The sequence below is a fragment of the Pristiophorus japonicus genome, chromosome 20 (genome assembly GCF_044704955.1).
Source record: "Pristiophorus japonicus isolate sPriJap1 chromosome 20, sPriJap1.hap1, whole genome shotgun sequence".
Lineage (NCBI taxonomy): Eukaryota > Metazoa > Chordata > Chondrichthyes > Pristiophoridae > Pristiophorus > Pristiophorus japonicus.
Window position 1 is genome coordinate 81,168,373 of NC_091996.1, and position 20,071 is coordinate 81,188,443.

Sequence of the window (20,071 nt, forward strand, 5' to 3'; positions counted from 1 at the left end):
GTTCCATGTTGTCATTGTGCACTTTGGCTGCACGAATATATTCTGCAAACATTGACAGCTGTGCTGTTATCCAGTGAGTTCCCACTCCAATACTTTACTGAGCATTCAGTTCAAGTAAAACAATTACATTTTTGGATCATGTTCTGCCATCCAGCCGACTAGAAATAAATTAAGTTATAATGTTTAAAGAAAAGGACAATAATGACATCAAGCATTACGATGCAGCGATGCAGCGATGCAGCAATGCAGCGTTCCCTGGTGGTCCAGTGATTAGGATTCGGCGCTCTCACCACCGCGGCCCTGGGTCAATTTCCGGCCAGGGAAATTGCACTTCCATCAAAATTAAAACCTTATAAAAAGAGTTATGCGCATCGCATGTGGAAAAAAAGATTCATTGATTTAAACATCATTCATTCATCCATTGTAGAACTTCAATCATTTATTTTTCCCTGACTACGTGAGGAACTTTTATCCTGACCTCATTGTATTTTAGGAGCATGGTCCAGGACCGGTATCTCCACCTGTGAAAGTAGGAAACTGCTGGAAATACACAACAGGACGGTTAGCCTTTGACAAACAATTAAACCCAGGTTACAGACTCTCTTCCTTCCCCTTCCCTTTGCGGGACACTTGTTCCCCTTTAATTTTACAGACTGACTGAGTTCATTAACCGCGGGGAGAGAGTAGGTGCCTCCGCGGCCCCACTGTGCTAACATGGAAGATAACACGATGGGGATAACAGCGCAGCTGGCAATGTTTGCGGAATATATTCGCGCAGCCAAAATGCACAATGACAACCTGGAACTGTGGGGCACTGAATCCTCAGAGGGAATATTAACAGTTAAAGGCTTCGTCCCAGGGTGGGCTCTAACCACCAACCTTTCGGTTAATAGCAGAATGCACTAACCCATTGTGCCACAGAGACTGATGCAGGCACATGTTACAAGGCATCTTTAACCAGGGTGTCAATGAATTAAAGCTTCAGATTGCTCTGACCAGGTTGGAACTTGTCCACTCTCAGTTTTACTTTTCCAAAATAAAGAGTGCTTCATTGTGGATGCCTGGAAGCAGTCTGGTCCCACAGTTGCCCCAGGCTAAGTTAGTGGGCAAAAATTTGGCAGATGGAGGAAAATGTTGGAAAGTGTGAGGTCATGCACTTTGGCTGAAAAATCAAAGAGCAAGTTATTATTTAAATGGAGAAAGGTTGCAAAATGTTACAATGCAGCGGGACCTGGGGGTACTTGTGCATGAAACACAAAAGAATAGTATTCAAATACAGCAAGTGATCAGGAAGACCAATGGAATCTTGGCCATTATTACAAAGGGAATGGAGTATAAAAGCAGGGAAGTCTTGCTACAATTATACAGGGTATTGTTGAGGCCACACCTGGAATACTGCGTGCAGTTTTGGTTTCCATATTTATGAAAGGATATACTTGCTTTGGAGGCAGTTCGGAGAAGGTTCACTCGGTTGATTCCGGAGAGGAGGGGGTTGATGGGACTGGACAGTTTAAATGCAGGAAGAATGTTCCCAATGTTTGGAAAGTCCAGAACCAGGGGACATAGTCTAAGGATAAGGCGTAAGCCATTTAGGACAGAGATGAAGAGAAATTTCCTCATTCAGAGAGTGTTGAACCTGTGGAATTCCCTACTGCAGATAGTTGTTGATGACAGTTCATTCGATATATTCAAGTGGGAGTTAGATATGGCCCTCACGGCTAAAGGGATCAAGGGGTATGGAGAGAAAGCAGGAATGGTGGTGCAAGTTCGAAGGGCCGAATGACCTACACCTGCATCTATTTTCTATGTTTCTATGTTTCTATGTTGACTTATGAGGAAAGGTTGAGTTGGTTGGGCCTTTATTCATTGGAGTTCAGAAGAATAAGAGGTGATCTTATTGAAATGTATAAGATTATGAGGGGACTTGACAAGGTGGATGCAGAGAGGATGTTTCCACTAATGGGGGAGACTAGAACTAGAGGGCACGATCTTAGAATAAGGGGCCGCCCATCTAAAACAGAGCTGAGGAAAAATGTCTTCTCTCAGAGGGTTGTAAATCTGTGGAATTCGCTGACTCAGAGAGCTGTGGAAGCTGGGGTGTTGAATAAATTTAAGACAGAAATAATTTCTTAAACAATAAGGGGATAAGGGGTTATGGGGAGCGGGCGGGGAAGTGGAGCTGAGTCCATGATCGGATCTGCCATGATCTTATTGAATGGCGGAGCAGGCTCGAGGGCTGTATGGCCTACTCCTGCTCCTATTTCTTATGTTCTTATGTTCTATAATCTGGAAACACGATTCCACTGTTAATACAAACATTAAGAGAGTAAGAGGAGATAATAAATGATGTTTGTACAGGAGGAGTTTTTGGGGAAGGGGAATGCATTGTCCCCGCTGAGGAAGTGCAGTCTGAACTGTGAAGAGGAATTAGTGCATTTGGTCTGCACGTTTTTCGGTTTTGGAAACAGCTCTTTGGTTTCAGGAATGTTACGTTTGCAATTACAGAGCCTCACGGTGGAAATTGACTGGGCAATATGAGCGGAAATATGAGCGGTTTGCAGTCCAGATCACGAGCTGCACAATCCATAAGTAATCCCACTGAGGATCTGAAGATATAACCGCTCTCACACACACAATCTTGCGCTACAAGCAGTGCGTGATGTTCGGCTGAAATTATCGGGCTCCTGTTGCGTTCTGAGAGCATTTGGTCACATGACCATTTTATGCACTACGAACCGACGCAGTAACACCGGGAATGGTGATGGAACAGAGAGAAACCAACAAAGGTTCAAGGAGAGCAAAGGGACAGGGAAAGGGTGGGATTGAACACCTCAATGAAAAAATGAAAGGGCAGGAAGACGTGAAGTTCAGATCGAGTAAAGAACAGCATTTGACAAAGTGGAATATAAGTACCAAGAGCAAAACTCATCCCCAGCTGAGGATTTGAAAGACATGCCTGTGTCAACGAGAGTTTCAGTAGTTTTCTCCTTTATCATTTGCACTTTTCATCATTTGGTCTGTGACCAATGGTCCATGCTGCCCTGATGTGAACTGGCCACCCTATATTAAATATAGAAACATAGAAACATAGAAAACAGGTACAGGAGTAGGCCATTCGTCCCTTTGAGCCTGCACCACGATTCAATAAGATCATGGCTGATCATTCACCTCAGTACCCCTTTCCTGCTTTCTCTCCATACCCCTTGATCCTTTTAGCCGTAAGTGCCACATCTCACTCCCACTTGAATACATCCAATGAACTGGCATCAACAACTCTCTGCGGTAGGGAATTCCACAGGTTAACAATTCTCTGAGTGAAGAGGTTTCTCCTCATCTCAGTCCTAAATGACTTACCCCTTATCCTTAGACTATGTTCCCTGATGCTGGACTGCCCCAACATCGGGAACATTCTTCCTGTATTTAACCTGTCAGAATTTTATATGCTTCTATGAGATCCCCTCTCAACCTTCCAAACTCCAGTGAATACAGGTCCAGTCGATCTAGTCTCTTCTCATATGTCAGTCCTGCCATCCTGGAAATTAGTCTGGTGAACCTTCGCTGCACTCCCTCAATAGCAAGAACATCCTTCCTCAGATTAGGAGACCAAAACTTAACACAATACTCCAGGTGAGGCCTCACTAAGGCCCTGCACAACTGCAGTAAGACCACCCTGCTCCTATACTCAAATCCCCTAGCTATGAAGGCCAACACAGCATTTGCCTTCATCTCCACCTGCTGTACCTGCATGCCAACTTTCAATGACTGATGTACCATGACACCCAGGTCTCGTTGCACCTCCCCTTTTCCTAATCTTCCGCCATTCAGATAATATTCTGCCTTTGGGTTTTTGCCACCCAAGTGGATAACCTCACATTTATCCACATTATACTGCATCTGCCATGCGTTTGCCCACTCACCTAACCTGTCTAAGTCACCCTGCAGCCCCTAAGCATCCTTCTCACAGCTCACATCACCACCCAGTTGAGAGTGATCTGCAAACTTGGAGATATTACAGTCAATTCCTTCAGCTAAATCGTTAATGTATATTGTAAAGAGCTGGGGTCCCAGCACTGAGCCCTGCGGCACCGCACTAATCACTGCCTACCATTCTGAAAAGGACCCCTTTATCCCGACTCTCTGCTTCATGTCTGCCAACCAGTTCTCTATCCATATCAGTACATTACCCCCAATACCATGTGCTTTAATTTTGCACATCAATCTCTTGTGTGGGACCTTGCCAAAAGCATTTTGAAAGTCCAAATACACCACATCCACTGGTTCTCCCTTGTCCACTCTACTAGTTACATCCTCAAAAATCATCCTCACTATTTCTAGAGCCACTTCCTTAAGTACTCCGGGATGCAAACTATCTGGCCCCGGGGATTTATCGGCCTTCAATCCCATCAATTTCCCTAATACAATTTCCCACTTAATAAGGATTTCCTTCAGTTCTTCCTTCTCACTAGATCCTCGGTCCCCTAGTATTTCCGGAAGGTTATTTGTGTCTTCCTTCATGAAGACAGAACCAAAGTATTTGTTCAACTGGTCCGCCAATTCTTTTATCTCCATTATAAATTCACCTGAATCTGACTGCAAGGGACCTACGTTTATCTTCACTAATCTTTTTCTCTTCAAGTATCTATAGAAGCTATTGCAGTCAGTTTTTATGTACCCAGCAAGCTTCCTTTTATACTATATTTTCCCCCTCCTAATTAAACCCTTTGTCCTCCTCTGCTGAATTCTAAATTTCTCCCAGTCCTCAGGTTTGCTTCTTTTTCTGACAAATTTATATGCCTCTTCCTTGGATTTAACACTATCTTTAATTTCCTTTGTTGGCCACGGTTGAGCCACCTTCCCCGTTTTATTTTTACTCCAGACAGGGACGTACAATTGTTGAAGTTCATCCATGTGATCTTTAAATGTTTGCCATTGCTGACTCACCATCAACCCTTTAAGTATCACTCACCTGTCTATTCTAGCCAATTCATGTCTCATACCTTCGAAGTTACCTTTCCTTAAGTTCAGGAACCTAGTCTCTGAATTAACTGTGACACTCTCCATCTTAATAAAGAATTCTATCATATTATGGTCACCCTTTCCCAAGGAGCCTCGCACATCAAGATTGCTAATTAGTCCTCTCTCATTACACATCACCCAGTCTAGGATGGCCAGCACTCTAGTTGGTTCCTCAACACATTGGTCTAGAAAACCATCCCTAATACACTCCAGGAAATCCTCCTCCACCTCATTGCTAGCAGTTTGGCTAGCCCAATCAATATGTAGATTAAAGTCGCCCATGATAACTGCAGTACCTTTATTGCAGGGCCATACTGCCCCTCGAACCTGCTCCACCATTGAATAGGATCATGGCTGATCCGATCATGGACTCAGTTATACTTCCCTGCACACTCCCCATAACCCATTATTTCCTTATCGTTTAAGAAACTATCTATTTCTGGCTTAAAGTTATTCAATGTCCCAGCTTCCACAGCTCTCTGAGGCAGCGAATTCCAAGATTGACAACCAACTGAGAGAAGAAATTTCTCATCATCTCAGTTTTAAATGGGGGGCCCCTTATTCTAAGATTATGCCCCCTAGTTCTAGTCTCCCACATCAGTGGAAACATCCTTTCTGCATTCACCTTGTCAAGCCCCAACATGATCTTATACGTTTCGATAAGATCACCTCTCATTTTTCTGAAGTGTAATGAGTAGAGGCCCAATCTACTCAACCTTTCCTCATAAGTCAACCCCCTCATTGCCATAATCAACCTAGTGAACATTAACTGAACTGCCTACAAAGCAGTTATATCCTTTTGCAAATATGGAAACCAAAACTGCACGCAGTATTCCAGGTGTGGCCCCACCAATACCCTGTATAACTGTAGCAAGATTTCCCTGCTTTTATACTCCATCCCCTTTGCAATAAAGGCCAAGATTCCATTGGCCTTCCTGATCACTTGCTGTACCTGCATACTAACCTTTTGTGTTTCATGCACAAGTACCCCCAGGTCCCGCTGTACTGCAGCACTTTGCAATCTTTCTCCATTTAAATAATAACTTGCTCTTTGATTTTTTCTGCCAAAGTGCATGACCTCACACTTTCCAACATTATACTCCATCTGCCAAATGTTTGCCCACTCACTTAGCCTGTCTATGTCCTTTTGCAGATTTTTTGTTAGCTCACAAGTTGCTTTTCCTCCCATCTTTGTATCGCCAGCCTATGTGGCTATGTTATACTCGGTCCCTTCTTCCAAGTTGTTAATATAGATTGTAAATAGTTGGGGTCCCAGCACTGATCCCTGGGGCACCCCACTAGTTACTGAGATGAGAAAACATTTCTTCACTCAGAGGGTTGTGAATCTTTGCAATTATATTCCACAAATGGCAGTGGCAGCTCAGTTGTTGTGCATATTCAAGACAGAGATCGACAGATTTTTGGATCTTAAGGGAATCGTGGGATATAGGGATAGTGTGGGAAAGTGGAGTTGAGGTAGAAGATCAGCCATGTTCTCATTGTACGACGGAGCAAGCTCGAAAGGATGAATGGCCGACTCCTGCTCTTATTTCTCGCGTTCTTATGCACTTATTCGGTATTTTGCCTCATAAGCAGTGAAGCTGCAATCCAGAGAATATACGGAACGCGTGCTCAATAACAGATCCAACTTGATGTGTGGTGGGTCAGCTTTACTTCACCTTTCTAGTCACAAGAACATAAGAAATAGGAGCAGGAGGCAGCCATTCAGCCCCTCGAACCTGCTCCACCATTCAATAAGATCATGGCTGATCTGATCATGGACTCAGCTCCACTTCCGTGTCCTTCCCTCCCTTATTACTCAAAACTCTGTCTATCTCCGCCTTAAATATATTCAATGACTCAGCTTCCACAGCTCTCTAACGCAGAGAATTCCACAGATTTACAACCCTCTGAGAGAAAAAATTTCTCCTCATCTCAGTTTTAAATGGGCAGCCCCTTATTCTATCTATGTCACCTAGTTTTAGTTTCCCCTATTAGTGGAAACATCCTCTCTGCATCCACCTTGTCGAGCCCCCTCATTATCTTATCTGTTTCAATAAGGTCACCTCTCATTCTTCTGAATGGTAACATGTTGAGTCATTAATTTTCTTCTTTCGCAACACGTTATGTTTTAATTCAGTGCAGGAGCTTCATATACAAGTCATACCAGCTCTCCCATTCACAGTGTTCGCCAAAGAAACTCCAATTTTACAGAACCTACACAGAACCAAAGGATAGTCCACAGGACAGCCATTTGTGCCTGTGTTACTGGGGCAGGGATAGAGAGAAAAATTGTGTTACTGGGGCAGGGATAGAGGGGATAATGCTGATTTCAACCCTGGGAGGGAAACCAGCGCACAAGCTGATCTCCAGTCCTTTGTGCTGAGATTATTATTTACAGGAATATGATCTGAAATCTTTGCAATCTGTGAGTGATGGACAAAGGCCAATGATGCACGTCCTAAATGTGTGTATTGAAGAATGCATTGTGGGGTTGTAGACATCACAACAGACACATGGAGGGTTAGTTATCTTACCCACCGTCCTTTGCTCCACACGGCCAATATTCATCTCGAGAAGAACAGAATATTTCCCCAGTACATTTTCCTGTTAAGGTTTGAGTGGTAAAACACACCGTTAAATGACAACAACTCTGGGTTGTCACTATCAGGGAGGAAGATCGCTGATTGCTGCTGAAGCTTTGCCATGTGTATGATCAAAGGTTGGGGAATGTTGCCTGTTCCAGAATTAGAAGATCGCTGCTAGCTGCAGTTAAAGGGAGTTTATGGTTATATGGAGAAGGGAGTTCTGGTCATCCAATGAGATGAGTTTTTGTATTATCAGAGGTGCATGTTCATTATTGCATGAATTACAATGTCAATTCTCCACCCCACAGAGATATCTTCATTTTAGTGAAGCAATGTCCTGAAATTGCGGTCGGAGGCGAACCTCTGGAGTACACCTCAGACACACAAAATATTCCCAAGCAGACCTCCAGGTTCCCAGGCTGCACAGAGTTCTGGTCTGGGGCCTGCAGCTGTCGCCTGTGTAAAGACCCACGGATCCCAGGGACGCAGACAGTTTGGGAGTGTCCCTGAGATCACGTGGGAATGGTCCTCCTATCAAAATGGAGAATTCCATTACAGCCGTTTCCGAATCGAATCCCCAAATAATTAAACTACAAATGTTACTGAGCATAAATGTTCTGATTTTCAAATTTAATTAAAAACCACTTTGTGAAAACAAATACAATAAAAATTAATATTTTGAAAAATGATATGAAACATTTTAAGCCGTGCCAATATTTTATTAAACAAATATTAAGTATTTGCACGTCATTTTGTTTTTAAATTCTGATCTATAATAACCAAGGCATACCTTGACAGATCACAAGCTCTGGGTTTTCCTGCACACGGAAGTTGCGGGGCCCTTTAGAAGGATTAACACAGGGGACGCGGAGCTTACAACGCCGCATTTCTGCCCAAATAGCCAATATCACACCAGACGGCAAGTCGGTGTACACATGGTGACATTCGCACACACAGTTCACTAATCCACATGCTCCCGTTGTGCCACCAACAACACAGCAGGAAGGTTTAGAAACTGTAAGCTGAATCAAATGACCTGTTAGACCATGACACCAGGCAGCATTTTCCACGTCTTCAACCCCACACTTCAGATCAATGATTATCTTCTTCACTAAAACCAGAACGGTGTGTTTGATCCTTCAGAGTAAAGTTATTGCTATGTCCTTATTCTACATTATAAATGCAAACAAGGCCCATGCTTGAGAGAAGGTCAGTCTGTGACCTGTCCTTTATTCCATAGCACTCAAGTGATGAAGGTGGGTGGAGCTTCCCCTTTTATACCTGAAGGTCCAGGTTAGGAGTATCTCCCACAAGTTCGCCACCTAGTGGTCATTGTTCTCACAGTGTACAACTTGTCAGTTTATACATGGGTTACAATGCTGGTTGAATACATGACATCACCTCCCCCACCGAAAGTCTTATTGGGATAACAGGTTGAGTCTCGCTGGTGGTTTATGCTCTCTTGTAGAGCGCCTGAGTTGGGGCTCCGGTTGTTGGGCGCTGGCCTGAGTGTCTGCTGTTTGCGGTGCCTGAGCCCTGTCCCAACTGCCCACAGTGACTGGGCTCTCCTCCCTTTGGTTCCGGTGTTCGGTCACCTGTGGTGGAGTGAACTCCATGTCGTGTTCTTCCTCTGCTTCTTCTATGGGGTTGCTGAACCTCATTTTTGTTTGATCCACGTGTTTGCGGCAGATTTGTCCATTGGTAAGTTTAACTACCAGAATCCTATTCTCCCCATTTTGCAATCACAGTGCCTGCGATCCATTTGGGCCCTGCAGCGTAGTTGAGGACAAAGACAGGGTCAATTACATCAATACATCGCGCCCTCGCAGTCCTGTCATGGCAGTCACATTGTGACTGGCGCCTGCTCTCGAAAATTTCTTTCATGGTGGGGTGGAAAAGGGATAACCTGGTTTTGAGCGTCCTTTTCATTAGCAGCTCTGTGGCTGGAACCCCTGTGAGCGAGTGTGTTCGGGATCTGTAGGCCAACAGGAAGCGTGATAAGCGGCTTTATCGGGAATCCCCTTGGATTCCGAGCATCCCCTGTTTGATTATCTGCACTTTTCGTTCTGCCTGGCCGTTTGAGGCCGGTTTGAATGGTGCCATTCTGACATGGTTAATTCCATTGCCTGCCATGAAGTTCTGGAATTCAGTGCTTGTGAAACACGAGCCATTGTTGCTGACCAAGACATCCAGTAGACCATGGGCGGCGAACATTGACCGTAGACTTTCTACCGTGGCAGATGATGTGCTTGAATTTAAAATGTAACACTTGATCCATTTGGAGTAGGCGTCAACGACACCCAAAAACATTTTTCCCATGAAAGGACCTGCGTAGTCCACATGGATGCATGACCAAGGCTTGACGGGCCAGCAGCAGGGGCTAAGGGAGGCTTTCCTGGGCGCATTGCCCAGCTGGGCACACGTGTTGCACCTGCAAATACAAAGTTCCAGATCTGCGCATATCCCTGGCCACCAAACGTGTGAACCTGGCAATTGCCTTCATCATGACAATGCCCGGGTGCTTATTGTGGAGTTCTCTGATGAACACCTCTCTGCCCATCTGTGGCATGACTATGCGGTTTCCCCACAGTAGGCAATCGGCCTGAATCGAGGGTTCATTCCTGCATCTGTGAAATGGTTTAAATTCCTCAGGGCATGTCCTGTACGTGGCTGCCCAGTCCCCATTCAGGACACATTTCTTGAATAAAGGCAATAGCGGGTTTAATCTGACGGGCTGTCACAGGTGAGCCTTCGCATCCGAAAGCTTCAACAGCCATGACCATCTCAGCAGCATGCTCGGTGGCCCCCTCAGTGGTGGCTAGTGGGAGCCTGCTGAGGTCATCGACGCAGTTTTCAGTGCCCGGTCTGTGCCGAATTGTATAGTCACAGGCGGCTAACGTGAGTGTCCACCTCTGTATGCAGGCCGATGCGTTTGCATTTATGGCCTTGTTGTCGGCCAAACGGGACGTGAGGGGTTTGTGATCTGTCTCCAGCTCAAATTTCCTGCCAAACAGGTACTGGTGCATTTTCTTTACCGCATATACACATGCAAGCGCCTCCTTTTCTGCCATCCCGTAGCCCCTTTCTGCCTGGGACAGACTTCTGGAGGCCTAAGCTACCGGCTGTAACTGACCCTTGGCATTGACAGACTGCAACACACACCCGACACCATAGGACGACGCATCGCACGTTAACACAAGTTTCTTACATGGGTCATATAGTGTTAACAGATTGTTGGAACATAACAAATTGCGTGCTCTATTAAAAGCACTTTCCTGGCTGTCCCCCCAGACCCATTCGCGGCCTTTGCTTAGGAGCACGTGTAGCGGCTCGAGCAGCGTGCTCAATTTGGGAAGAAAGTTACCAAATAGTTCGGGAGCCCCAGGAACAAACGCAGCTCCGTCGTGTTACGGGGTCTGGGTGCTCTCTGGATCGCTTTCGTCTTGGACGCAGTAGGGCTCATCCCGTCTACTCCTACCCTCATCCTCAGGAATTCTACCTCTGGAGCTAGGAAGATGCACTTCGCCTTTTTCAGTCGCAGCCCTACCCGGTCCAGTCTGCGTAGCACCTCCTCCAGGTTGTGCAGGTGTTCTTCAGTATCGTAACCCGTGATGAGGATGTCGTCCTGAAAAACCACCGTCCCTGGAATCGACTTGAGGAGGCTTTCCGTATTTCGTTGGAAGATCGCGGCGGCGGAGCGAATCTCGAACGGACATCTGTTGTACTCAAACAACCCCTTGTGTGTCATGATGGTGGTCAGCTTCTTTGACTCACTCGCCAGCTCCTGGGTCATGTAAGCTGAGATCAGGTTCAATTTTGAAAAAGGTTTGCCACCGGATAGCGTCACAAATAGGTCCTCCGCTCTCGGTAGTGGGTACTGGTCTTGGAGTGACACCCGATTGATGATGGCCTTGTAATCACCACATAACGTGTCCGATCCATCCGCCTTGAGCACCAGCACAATCGGGCTCGCCCAGTCACTGAATTCGACTGGCGAGATGATGCCTTCCCTCAGCAGGCGGCCCAATTCACCTTCTATCTTTTCCCGCATCACGTATGGCACCGCTCGGGCCTTGTGGTGCACTGGCCTGGCGTCCGGGTTTATGTGAATCACTACCTTGGCCCCCATGCCAATGCCGGGTTGAAACAGTGAGTCAAATTTGTCCAGGATCTGTGAGCATGATACTCGATCCACAGAGGAAATTGCAGAGACATCGCCCCATTTCCAGTTCATGACAGCAAGCCAACTTCTCCCCAGTAGTGCAGGACCGTACCCTAGGACAATCCAGAGTGGCAACCTGTTCTCCAAACCTTTGTGGGTCATGACTACCGTGGCGCTGCCTAGCACCTGAATGATCTCCTTTGTGTCAGTCCGTAGCTATGCGTCAATCAGCAATAATTTTGGCCTCCTGGCCTTGGACGCCCACAACTTTTCGAACTGTTTGATACTCATCAGGGACTGGCTGGCCCCCGTGTCTAGCTCCATTGATACTGGGATGCCATTGAGGAGCACTTTCATCATTAACGGTGATGTCCTGCTGTATGAACTGTATACGTGCTCCGCATGAACTCGCTGAACTTCAGCTTCCAGCGATTTCCCCCAGCATTCATTTCTGCAGGTATTTTGCTCATCTCTGCAAACTCTGGCTGAGTGTGTGCCTCTACACCTCCAACATGAGCTGTTGTTGGAAACAAAAGGCCCCTTGCCAGTCGATCGTCTCTGACTGCCTCTGTGACTGACCTTAAGTGCGCCATTAACAGGTGTTAATGGCTCCATTACTGGCCGCATTGTCCCTTGCAATGGCGTGAATCGCCGTTCAACTAGCCATTGTCTCTGTCAAACTCCCCCTCTGGGCTCAACTACATGTTGGGGCATACCCAATTGCCCTTGTCTGCCTGGAGAACTGCATGCTGCTTTGACAATGTTGATTCTCTGTCCCAACCATTCCTTAACACTCTCGTTCTGCTCGTGGCCATGCTCGCGTGGTTTAAATCCCAGTTTCTCGTCGCCATTGATATGTCCTTACTATACAGTATAGTATTGAGAGAAGATCAGTCTGTGACCTGTCCTTTATTCCATAGCACTCAAGTGATGGAGGTGGGTGGAGCTTCCCCTTTTCTCCCTGAATATCCAGGTTAGGAGTGTCTCCCACACGTTCATCACCTAGTGGTCATTGTTCTCACAGTGTACAACTTGTCAGTTTCTACATGGGTTACAATGCTGGTTGAATACATGACAGTTATCTTGCCGGTCCTTTCACCCAGTCAACACTTGCCTTCTCGCCCACATGCCTCCTATGAACACGTACGACTAAAGCTTTGCCTTAAAACTCCCATCTGCTGCTGTAAGACGGTGGGTTGGAGGTATCTAATGCCAAAAGGTAACAGAGATAAGTGGATGCATTCTGCAGTGTAACAATTGTACCTGAAACTTCAGTCCAAACTATCAGAAGTATAAGGAGGGGTTTCTCTAAGTCAGGGTCGAATCTCACCGCCCGGCATTTCCCGAGGCTGTGCTGCCATATATGTCTCACGCACTGCCCACTTGCACCGTTAAAGCCGCACAGGGCGAACTCTGGTGGGAATAATCTTCAGGTGAGAGGTTCATGCCGCAGTAATGGGTCCTGTCCCACGATGAAACTAATATCTGCACTTTCAGTTTCACTTCTTTCACATCCTCTGCCTCATCTTCTGGAGCCCTGGACTGCACCAACTCTGGCAGTAATATCCATGGACTGTACCAACTCTGGCAGTAATATCCATCGACTGTACCAACTCTGGCAGTAATATCCATGGACTGTACCAACTCTGACAGTAATATCCATGGACTGCACCAACTGTGACAGTAATATCCATGGACTGCACCAACTCTGGCAGTAATATCCTGGCAATGGCTGGCCTCAAATCTCATCCTCTGCCCAAACACAGGAACCACACGTGGGGATAAGAGGAATCATCCGGCTTTGGATTGCTGGTCTACAGGGAAGGGACAGAAATGGAACAGATTTTCCCCCGGTCTCTCTCTCTCTCTCTCTCTCTCTCTCTCTCTCTCTCTCTCTCTCTCACTTTCTTTCTATCTGTTGCGGACGCAGCGAGAACCAATGGAGGGGCCGATTACAGATAAAACCAGCAACTAAACAGAAACTTGAATAGAGGATTCTTCATCCCGACGGATTAATGCGCTCTGCCTAATTGGTCATGGTCTTTGAATGACGAACCCAATACAATAATCACTACATTAGTCGCCAGCACATGTATGTTTCCTGGAAGAACAGGATGAATGAAAGTGGATGATTACGGTGGTAAACCCGTGATCACTGTTTGGGGAATTATGAGGTGATCCTCTAATCTGTTTGATTTACTTTCCACAACCCGCTGCTGTTTAACGGCACGGACCCATTTAACAATCCGGGTATTGCCCCATTTAAAGGCTGGATATTCGTACATTGAACACTCCGGTTATTCACCAATTTAGCACAAGCTTTGAAAAGCATGTGGTTTTAAATAACCGGCCGAGTATCATGTGATACTGGACTATTGACAACAGTTTTTGCACCAATAATAACATCAATGGTGGAATGCTTGTCTCCCAGGTTGGGTTAAATTGATGAGAACTTAAAATGACCATAATCGTGGTTTAACATTAGTTTGGTCGATACACCACGATGGGTTTATATAAAGTATAACCCTTATCAAACACAGTAAAATATGAACAATTAGAAACTGCTGAGCATGTCTACTCCGGTTCAGTTAAACCAATCACTCCCATAAAGGACTGGTCCCCGCTTTCTTCCAGATGTGGATTCCCAGCGGTTTTCTTATTATCCGTACTGTACGTGGATCCGGGATTCTGCTGGACCGGGACTTGGGAATGTCCTGTAACTGGAGCCGGGAGTGTGCTGTACCAGGATCAGTGAGTGTGCTTTCATGGTACACGGGAGTGTGATATACCAGGCCCAGTGAGTGAGCTTTCACGGTACATGAGAGTGTGATGTAACTGGACCAGTGAGTGTGCTTTCATGGTACATGGGAGTGTGATGTACCAGGACCAGTGAGTGTGCTTTCATGGTACACGGGAGTGTGCTGTACCAGGACCAGTGAGTGTGCTTTCATGGTACACGGGAGTGTGATGTACCAGGACGAGTGAGTGAGGTTTCATGGTACACGGCAGAGAAACAGAGTATCCCAAGTAATCCAATCGTCTCAATATCGAACAGACCATGAACACCACCCATAACAATATGAAATTCCCCGATATAACAAACAAGTGAGTGAGGTTTCATGGTACACGGGATTGTGCTGAACCGGGACACGGGAGAGTGGTGTACCGGGTCATGGGAGAGTGCTGTACCAGGATCAGTAAGTGAGCTGTGCCGGGATCAGTGAGTGAGTTGTACCAGGATCAGTGAGTGAGCTGTACCAGGATCAGTGAGTGTGCTGTACCGGGATCAGTGAGTGAGCTGTACCGGGATCAGTGAGTGAGCTGTACCGGGATCAGTGAGTGAGTTGTACCAGGATCAGTGAGTGAGCTGTACCAGGATCAGTAAGTGAGCTGTGCCAGGATCAGTGAGTGAGCTGTACCAGGATCAGTGAGTGAGCTGTACCGGGATCAGTGAGTGAGCTGTACCGGGATCAGTGAGTGAGCTGTACCGGGATCAGTGAGTGAGCTGTACCGGGATCAGTGAGTGAGCTGTACCGGGATCAGTGAGTGAGCTGTACCGGGATCAGTGAGTGTGCTGTACCGGGATCAGTGAGTGTGCTGTACCGGGATCAGTGAGTGATCTGTACCGGGATTAGTGAGTGTGCTTTACCGGGATCAGTAAGTGTGCTGTACCGGGATCAGTGAGTGAGCTGTACCGGGATCAGTGAGTGAGCTGTACCTGGATCAGTGAGTGAGCTGTACCGGGATCAGTGAGTGAGCTGTATCAGGATCAGTGAGTGAGCTGTATCAGGATCAGTGAGTGAGCTGTACCGGGATCAGTGAGTGAGCTGTACCGGGATCAGTGAGTGAGCTGTACCAGGATCAGTGAGTGAGCTGTACCAGGATCAGTGAGTGAGCTGTACCAGGATCAGTGAGTGAGCTGTACCAGGATCAGTGAGTGAGCTGTACCAGGATCAGTGAGTGAGCTGTACCAGGATCAGTGAGTGAGCTGTACCAGGATCAGTGAGTGAGCTGTACCGGGATCAGTGAGTGAGCTGTACCAGGATCAGTGAGTGAGCTGTACCGGGATCAGTGAGTGAGCTGTACCGGGATCAGTGAGTGAGCTGTACCAGGATCAGTGAGTGAGCTGTACTGGGATCAGTGAGTGAGCTGTACCAGGATCAGTGAGTGAGCTGTACCGGGATCAGTGAGTGAGCTGTACCAGGATCAGTGAGTGAGCTGTACCGGGATCAGTGAGTGAGCTGTACTGGGATCAGTGAGTGAGCTGTACCAGGATCAGTGAGTGAGCTGTACCGGGATCAGTGAGTGAGCTGTACCGGGATCAGTGAGTGAGCTGTACCAGGATCAGTGAGTGAGCTGTACCAGGATCAGTAAGTGTGCTGTACCGGGATCAGTGAGTGAGCTGTACCAGGATCAGTGAGTGAGCTGTACCAGGATCAGGGAGTGAGTTGTACCAGGATCAGTGAGTGAGCTGTACCAGGATCAGTGAGTGTGCTTTACCGGGATCAGTGAGTGAGCTGCATCAGGATCAGTGAGTGAGCTGCATCAGGATCAGTGAGTGTGCTGTACCAGGATCAGTGAGTGAGCTGTACCAGGATCAGTGAGTGAACTGTACTGGGATCAGTGAGTGAGCTGTACTGGGATCAGTGAGTGAGCTGTACCAGGATCAGTGAGTGAGCTGTACCAGGATCAGTGAGTGAGCTGTACCGGGATCAGTGAGTGAGCTGTACCAGGATCAGTGAGTGAGCTGTACCAGGATCAGTGAGTGAGCTGTACCAGGATCAGTAAGTGAGCTGTACCGGGATCAGTGAGTGAGCTGCATCAGGATCAGTGAGTGAGCTGTACCAGGATCAGTGAGTGTGCTTTACCGGGATCAGTGAGTGAGCTGCATCAGGATCAGTGAGTGAGCTGTACCAGGATCAGTGAGTGAGCTGTACCAGGATCAGTAAGTGAGCTGTACCGGGATCAGTGAGTGAGCTGTACCAGGATCAGTGAGTGAGCTGTACCGGGATCAGTGAGTGAGCTGTACCAGGATCAGTGAGTGATCTGTACCGGGATCAGTGAGTGAGCTGTACCGGGATCAGTGAGTGAGCTGTACCGGGATCAGTGAGTGAGCTGTACCAGGATCAGTGAGTGAGCTGTATCAAGATCAGTGAGTGAGCTGTACCGGGATCAGTGAGTGAGCTGTACCAGGATCAGTGAGTGAGCTGTACCAGGATCAGTGAGTGAGCTGTACCGGGATCAGTGAGTGAGCTGTACCGGGATCAGGGAGTGAGCTGTACCAGGATCAGTGAGTGAGCTGTACCAGGATCAGTGAGTGAACTGTACTGGGATCAGTGAGTGAGCTGTACTGGGATCAGTGAGTGAGCTGTACCAGGATCAGTGAGTGAGCTGTACCAGGATCAGTGAGTGAGCTGTACCGGGATCAGTGAGTGAGCTGTACCAGGATCAGTGAGTGAGCTGTACCGGGATCAGTGAGTGAGCTGTACCAGGATCAGTGAGTGAGCTGTACCGGGATCAGTGAGTGAGCTGTACCGGGATCAGGGAGTGAGCTGTACCAGGATCAGTGAGTGAGCTGTACCAGGATCAGTGAGTGAACTGTACTGGGATCAGTGAGTGAGCTGTACTGGGATCAGTGAGTGAGCTGTACCAGGATCAGTGAGTGAGCTGTACCAGGATCAGTGAGTGAGCTGTACCGGGATCAGTGAGTGAGCTGTACCAGGATCAGTGAGTGAGCTGTACCAGGATCAGTGAGTGAGCTGTATCGGGATCAGTGAGTGAGCTGTACCAGGATCAGTGAGTGAGCTGTACCGGGATCAGTGAGTGAGCTGTACCAGGATCAGTGAGTGAGCTGTACCAGGATCAGTGAGTGAGCTGTACCAGGATCAGTGAGTGAGCTGTACCAGGATCAGTGAGTGAGCTGTACCAGGATCAGTGAGTGAGCTGTACCAGGATCAGGGAGTGAGCTGTACCGGGATCAGTGAGTGAGCTGTACCAGGATCAGTGAGTGAGCTGTACCGGGATCAGTGAGTGAGCTGTACCGGGATCAGTGAGTGAGCTGTACCGGGATCAGTGAGTGAGCTGTACCAGGATCAGTGAGTGAGCTGTACCGGGATCAGTGAGTGAGCTGTACCAGGATCAGTGAGTGAGCTGTACCAGGATCAGTGAGTGAGCTGTACCAGGATCAGTGAGTGAGCTGTACCGGGATCAGTGAGTGAGCTGTACCGGGATCAGTGAGTGAGCTGTACCAGGATCAGTGAGTGAGCTGTACCGGGATCAGTGAGTGAGCTGTACCAGGATCAGTGAGTGAGCTGTACCGGGATCAGTGAGTGAGCTGTACCAGGATCAGTGAGTGTGCTGTACCGGGATCAGTGAGTGAGCTGTACCAGGATCAGTGAGTGAGCTGTACCGGGATCAGTGAGTGAGCTGTACCGGGATCAGTGAGTGAGCTGTACCAGGATCAGTGAGTGAGCTGTATCAGGATCAGTGAGTGAGCTGTACCAGGATCAGTGAGTGAGCTGTACCGGGATCAGTGAGTGAGCTGTACCAGGATCAGTGAGTGAGCTGTACCAGGATCAGTGAGTGAGCTGTACTGGGATCAGTGAGTGAGCTGTACCAGGATCAGTGAGTGAGCTGTACTGGGATCAGTGAGTGAGCTGTACCAGGATCAGTGAGTGATCTGTACCAGGATCAGTGAGTGAGCTGTACGAGGATCAGTGAGTGAGCTGTACCAGGATCAGTGAGTGAGCTGTACCGGGATCAGTGAGTGTGCTGTACCAGGATCAGTGAGTGAGCTGTACCGGGATCAGTGAGTGAGCTGTACCAGGATCAGTGAGTGTGCTGTACTGGGATCAGTGAGTGAGCTGTACCAGGATCAGTGAGTGAGTTGTACCAGGATCAGTGAGTGAGCTGTACCGGGATCAGTGAGTGAGCTGTACCAGGATCAGTGAGTGTGCTGTACCGGGATCAGTGAGTGAGCTGTACCAGGATCAGTGAGTGAGCTGTACCAGGATCAGTGAGTGAGCTGTACCAGTATCAGTGAGTGAGCTGTACCAGGATCAGTGAGTGAGCTGTACCAGGATCAGTGAGTGAGCTGTACTGGGATCAGTGAGTGAGCTGTACCAGGATCAGTGAGTGAGCTGTACCAGGATCAGTGAGTGAGCTGTACCAGGATCAGTGAGTGAGCTGTATCAGGATCAGTGAGTGAGCTGTACCGGGATCAGTGAGTGAGCTGTACTGGGATCAGTGAGTGAGCTGTACCGGGATCAGTGAGTGAGCTGTACCGGGATCAGTGAGTGAGCTGTACCGGGATCAGTGAGTGAGCTGTACCAGGATCAGTGAGTGAGCTGTACCAGGATCAGTGAGTGAGCTGTACCAGGATCAGTGAGTGAGCTGTACCAGGATCAGTGAGTGAGCTGTACCAGGATCAGTGAGTGAGTTGTACCAGGATCAGTGAGTGAGCTGTACCAGGATCAGTGAGTGAGCTGTACCAGGATCAGTGAGTGAGCTGTACCAGGATCAGTGAGTGAGCTGTACCAGGATCAGTGAGTGAGCTGTACCAGGATCAGTGAGTGAGCTGTACCAGGATCAGTGAGTGAGCTGTACCAGGATCAGTGAGTGAGCTGTACCAGGATCAGTGAGTGAGCTGTACCAGGATCAGTGAGTGAGCTGTACCAGGATCAGTGAGTGAGTTGTACCAGGATCAGTGAGTGAGCTGTACCAGGATCAGTGAGTGAGCTGTACCAGGATCAGTGAGTGAGCTGTACCGGGATCAGTGAGTGAGCTGTACCAGGATCAGTGAGTGAGCTGTACCAGGATCAGTGAGTGAGCTGTACCAGGATCAGTGAGTGAGCTGTATCAGGATCAGTGAGTGAGCTGTACCGGGATCAGTGAGTGAGCTGTACCAGGATCAGTGAGTGAGCTGTACTGGGATCAGTGAGTGAGCTGTACCGGGATCAGTGAGTGAGCTGTACCAGGATCAGTGAGTGAGCTGTACCGGGATCAGTGAGTGAGCTGTACCGGGATCAGTGAGTGAGCTGTACGAGGATCAGTGAGTGAGCTGTACCGGGATCAGTGAGTGAGCTGTACCAGGATCAGTGAGTGTGCTGTACCAGGATCAGTGAGTGACCTGTACCGGGATCAGTGAGTGAGCTGTACCAGGATCAGTGAGTGAGCTGTACCAGGATCAGTGAGTGAGCTGTACCGGGATCAGTGAGTGAGCTGTACCGGGATCAGTGAGTGAGCTGTACCAGGATCAGTGACTATGCTGTACCGGGAGACGGGAGAGTGCTGTACCGGGAGCAGG